General features: G+C 36.6%; 1 pseudogene across 1 annotated transcript; it reads right to left on the reverse strand.

Moving 5' to 3' along the window:
- Positions 1-712: 712 nt before the first annotated feature.
- LOC147509809 (long chain base biosynthesis protein 2a-like) lies at positions 713-4799 on the reverse strand (annotated as a pseudogene). The gene is made up of 6 exons (XR_015215959.1): positions 4665-4799; positions 4465-4558; positions 4189-4360; positions 2102-2263; positions 1208-1334; positions 713-1065 (listed from the first exon to the last, which is right to left on the reverse strand). The product of XR_015215959.1 is annotated as a long chain base biosynthesis protein 2a-like (transcript).
- Between the last annotated feature and the right edge of the window lie 1200 nt (positions 4800-5999).

Consider the following 5999-nt stretch of genomic DNA (forward strand, 5'->3'; position numbering starts at 1 on the left):
ATTGGAACCTTACATCATTGGAAGTCATGCGTTTTGAAAGTAAGTAAAAAAAAAAATAAAAAAGATAAAATAAAAGTAAAAAAAATAAATAAGAACATAAATAATATTGATGAGAAAGGAAAATTATATTTCCATGCATTAGAAATACCTCCAAGCCTTTCATCAAGTCTTCCCTGGTATGAGAAACAGATATACAAATACGTGCCCCGGCTAAAGTAAAACGGTTGCAGGAAAGCCAACTATCACAACAGCAACCTACAAAAAACCAACTAATGTGAACATGGAGCCACTTTATATTCCATTAACAAAATGTGCAAATTGAAATCATTCTAGAGTTTCTCAAGTCAAAATTCATCCCAATTCGAAATGTAAACAGCCCTTTGCAAGAATGATTAGAAACAATCTTAAAAATGCAAAGAATATCTGATGGCTTCAAGTAATAGTTTAAGTAAAAAAACGTTGAAACCGGCCAATTGTAGTTAATAGCCTAATATACTCCTACTAGATATTTAAACCTTATTTGAAGGACTCCGTAAAGCATTATACCTACAGTTCACTAATGCATCACAGCATCAGTTTGGGCTCAACTTATCTAAAAGGGTTCAACACTTTTCTCCAGCATTTATAAATGACGATTCCATTCTTAAGAAAATTCTCAACATCTCATATAGAGTTCCGATGTTCCTAGCTGCATAATTACTACGAGTCGATCTGGGAGACTAGGACTAACAGTTTTATTAAATAAGTACCACGCGGTACAGTGAATCTCTACGACAATAATGCAGGAGTGCTGATTACATGTCTTCTTGATCGTGCGCAGGGGTTCACTACCATAAAGCAACATCTAAAAAGTAAAATGAAATGCTACTTAAACAGCATAAAAACAAATTGTACTTAAATTCTGTCTGAGACACTCTCGAGAAAATGCAGGAATTTTCCCCGGATTATAAATCATTATCGGAATTACTGTCGAGTCATTATCTCCAAGAACCTTGAATCCTATTTTCTGTAGTTTAGGTCTGAAAAAGTTGTTGTTCTCACGAATTTGTGTAAGCTTTTGAGCTCCTGTACACAACCAAAATTTGTTCAACCTATAAAACATTTGCCAAAACAAGAAGGAAGAACTGCGGAACGCTCACTTTCACACCACAGAAGCTATAAACACAGATACAGTATAAAGTTTTTAGAGAGGAGTGTCATTACATACATCTACTAGAACCATCTTCTCCTAGAATAACTTTAATGGCTGATAAAATTTGTTGTGCAGTAGGAGGTGAAATTGTCGTGCCATAAAGATGAGCAGGGCAAGTGTACTTCAGGTATTCAATAAGCTCCTAAAATCAAAATAAAAAGTACAAGTAGTCACAAATTTGAACACCACAAGTTCATAGTTGCATACTAACATCAAAACCAATCCAAAAGTGTTTCCTGTTGCTCTTAAATAAATTACCTCAGCCAACTACCAACCACTTTTTATTGGTTTATCGTTATTCTTTACCAATGTGGAAATAAATAGGCTCAAGGAAAAAGAGAAAAATAAAAAAATAAATATTAAGCAGAGCCAGTGTTTCAGATGAAAGACGGTGACCTGGAGGAATGGGCATGTAAATAAAATTACGAACTAGCATCAGGGGACACCAATGGTGGGACACTCAACAATTTTTTGCAACCAGTTAACAAAGCACTAGGTCCACTTTCCTTTAGACACTTAATCTAACCAGAAAAAGGATTGGAATAGCGACTTGCGGACGCATCATCGTTCAACCTCACTGTTATGGCATAAAGATGGCCCACCCATCATTGGTTTGATATTTAGTTAGAGGGTCAACTCATGATGTTGCTAAGTTTGTTGCCAAAAAAAAAGAAATTCATTTCGCAATCAAAACTAAATCCATTGTCACCCATTATATGAATTGAAGTTTGCTAAGCAGACTCATAAAACTAAAACCTCACTCAGTTAAGAAAACTCAGGTTAACAGAAGATGCATGATCCACCATATAATTTAAGCATTCAAAACACCAAAACCCTGTCAATTATGGGGGTCCTATAAGTATATATATCCTATATCTCCAATAAAGATGAGCAAGAAGATCAATAAACCTTGGACCCCACAATATAGCCACCACATGAACCAAACGATTTCGTGAAACTTCCCATCATGACATCCACATCAGCAGTATCGACACCTAGGACCTCACAAACACCCCTTCCTGTTTTACCAACTACTCCAATGCTGTGTGCTTCATCCAAATATGTATATGCCTGTTTCAAGGAAATATGATTTTAAAAAACACCCAATGAGAAAGGCATTGAGTCAGTCAAATCTATTGTGAGAGTTCTAAGCAGACAGAGTAAGCATTGGACCTGCAAAAACATAATAACTTATAAAGTCTACAATCTACGAAAGAAATTTTCATTTATTCATTTATTTTATGTGTGCATGAATCCTTACCTGTCACAACCAATTTAAGATTATAAGGAAAGATACACATGAAAGTCGATCTCTATGCGCATAAGAGTTGTTTAGGAAGCAGCACCTTGGTTAAGCCAAAAAGAAAGAATGTCGGTACACATGCACTAGACAGTACAATTACTAGTGTTAAGAACGTTGTGCAGACAAAAATGGGACTAAGCAAAGGAAAGAATCAGATCCATAAATGTTGAATTCTCTGTTAAGCTCAATGATATATTGCACAGGACTAGGCATGTTACCACTTTTATTTTCTTGAGCCAATCATTAGTATGTTCTGATCCTTGTCTGATCGAATACATATCCAACACATTGCCCTAAAGAAGATTAACAAAATGTCTGGTTGGATCTAGGATTTCAATTTAATTGTAATTGTACGTAATAGGATCAGAGAAGTGATAGAAGAAAATAAAAGAAAATACTAATCATAATCTGACAAAGAGCTACCAAAGAATAAGATTGGATGACAGTCAGAATGCAGATCTCAGAGAAAGGAATTTCAAACAAGAAATGTAAGAAAGAAAGAAGTTAAAGAATCGTCTAGGTCTCAGGATTCCATGGACTCGTGCAATTTAATCCAAATTGTATGAGTTGATGATTTAGCTGGAAAACTAAACCTGAAATTCAACTAATCATGTCTTCTGATTCATAATGCGACTTGGCCTGCATGCTATGCAATCCGAATTTAACTAAGCTCTGCAATAATTAAGAGCCACCCACCCGGCCAATCTGAACTGATTAAAAACTAGTCCACTCCTGAAAGGGTAGGATTCTCCTGTCTATTTGACCATGTAGAATCCCCCACTCAGGGAAAGATTAATCAGCTCACAATTTCTGCCCTCATTAAAATTATTCATAATGAGAGGAGACATGACAACTCCTCCACGTTCATGGGAGAACCTAACCACATTGGAATCACTCCCACACACTAGGGGACCTCTGTTAAAAGTGAAGGCATCATCCACCTCTGACCAACATGCCCATTTTGGACGGGCCATTTATACCACAAACAAGTTTTGGGATATCATCATCCCCTTCAAACTTACTCCCTCCTAGTAGCCTCTTTAATCCCTGATCACTACTTTCCTCCTATCAAGAATTCTTACGTCCCACAAATGGATTAACCCCAGGATACTTCCCTTATGTAGGGGTCTCCTCAACCGCCATTTCGTTCTTCGCCCCTTGGGAAACATCCCTGCCTTGGAGGTATTAGTTTGAACTCTATATGTTAACAGCCTTAGTTCATGTTAGGTTCAAATGTCCGGTTCAAGAGTTTCTTGTATGAGTATTTTGGCTTAAGAAAAATTATCTCATGGATGATCCTCTATTCCTATTAAGGTTTTCTCTGTTCACAGAGAATAGAAATTTCCAATCTCTTTGTATCACACCTGATTCACATTGTATTGTAACAGTTATTCAACTGAATCATGTATTTCTAAATGATGAGATACACCAAAAATGATAACTTCAATACTTAGAGAGAGGTTTATAGATTGGAAAGAAAGAAACCCTAGTAACAAGCAAGTAGCAGCTTGTTAGGTTTTGAGAGAAAGCTTTCTTCCTCTTTTATCTTTTACTATTTGAATTGGAATAACCAAACTCATAAATCATCAGGGTAAATAGCATTGTTAACTTCAAACAAGAATATTCAACATCACATATACCACTATCATAATAAAAAAAACCCAGAGATGTTACCATCCCCCAGGGAAATCACCTTGTATTTCTTGCAGACTGTTATAATCTCTGGAAGTTTGCAAAGCTCTCCTTCCATGCTGTAGATTCCTTCCAAAACAACAATTATCTTCTTCCACGGTTTATGTGTCCCAGGTTGTCCCTTGGCAATTTCTTCCCTCAACACTTCTTCGGTTCTTCCAAATGAGATGGTGCTGGAATAAAAAATGAAAAATAAGAAGTTACTATAGTACTATGTATATGCACCAGCTTATTATCACTACAAATTAATTCTACAGGTGAATTGTTGAAAACATACTATTATGTTCAAAAATCCGAACTGTGGCTCCTGAAGCACTACAACCATATATAATAGATCTGTGATTGAGCTTATCACTAAGTATTATCCCTCCCTGTGAAGGGATACGCAAACAAAAATCACTATTCACTAGCACAACAGGAATGTTAAAATTGAGGGCTCAAGTTGCACATCAAGTCAACTATGCAAACTAGACATACCTCTCCAACTAGGACAGGGAGAATTGCTGAGTTTGTTACAAATCCCATGCCAAAGACAATTGATGTGGGCTTTCCCACAAATTTAGCAACACATTCCTCCAATTCAGTATGCAATATAGTAGTGCCTGGTGACATGACTGCATTAGCTTGAACCAAGTATACAAATAAGTAGGGCAGGGAATCGGGTCGGGTTTGACCCGAATCCGACCCGACTCGACCTGACCCGAATAGTTTGGGTTCGGGTTGATTTTTATATTCGTTTATTTATTCGGGTCGGGTTCGGGTCTGTCGGATTCGGATTCGGATCGGATATATTTTTTGGGCTTTTTTTGAATTTTTAGTGTTCTCCAATCGGGTTAGTCGGGTTCGGGTATTAAATTTCGGATATAATCGGATTCGGATTCGGATATTATAAAATTATTTGGATTCGGATTCGAATATAGCCATATCCAACCCAACCCCGACTCGATTCCTGCCCTACAAATAAGTGTCATGCTGTCAAAATTACATACCACCATCCACACGAGTGCTACATGTACTTGGGGAGAATTTCTTCAATGACTCAATTCCACGTGGGGTGCAGTACTCATCAGCTGAAGCAAACCCCAGGTAATTGTATGATGCTAAGTTAAGGCATTTACTCACTTTTGTGATGCGTCTGCAAAATGACGAGACGTGGAATAGCACACTTTTACAGTTACACACGAGAGTTACAAAAATCAGTCCAAGGAAAACAAGAGACGTCTATAATATAAGGCTAAATCTACCGTGCGCGAGATGTACTGAAACTAATGGTGCACGCGTTTTCTAGCCACACATTTGCGAGGGTAGAACCGGAACAAATCGGGTGAACAAGTCAATGCAACAAAAAAGTCACATAAACTACTATTCCGGGTCAACAAGTTAATCCAACCAAAAAGTAACAAAAAGTACATAACATTCGAGTATGATATATATAGAGTCATATCTATCAGTGATTCGAGTGCTAATATGACATATATAGTGTCATATATGAGATAACATTATCAGTCATATAAAAAGTGAGATAACATTCGAGTAAGACATATATAGTATCATACCTATCTGTGATTGTTGGTACCGAACGTATAAAACTCTAATTGACATATATTATAAAAAGTGACATAACATTCGAAAGTATGACATATATAGTGTCATATCTATCGATGAGTATTTAAAATTATATGACATAACTCCTAGGAGGTCGAAAAGATCTAAAATTATTGTGAATATACTTTGGTTCCTCCTCGTATGATGAGGACTTGCCTGATTAGTACTAATTACAGTAATGAGATTAAGAAACCAATTCTTGATTGT

Source organism: Coptis chinensis, chromosome 3 (assembly GCF_015680905.1).
Source record: "Coptis chinensis isolate HL-2020 chromosome 3, ASM1568090v1, whole genome shotgun sequence".
Taxonomy (NCBI): Eukaryota; Viridiplantae; Streptophyta; class Magnoliopsida; order Ranunculales; family Ranunculaceae; genus Coptis; species Coptis chinensis.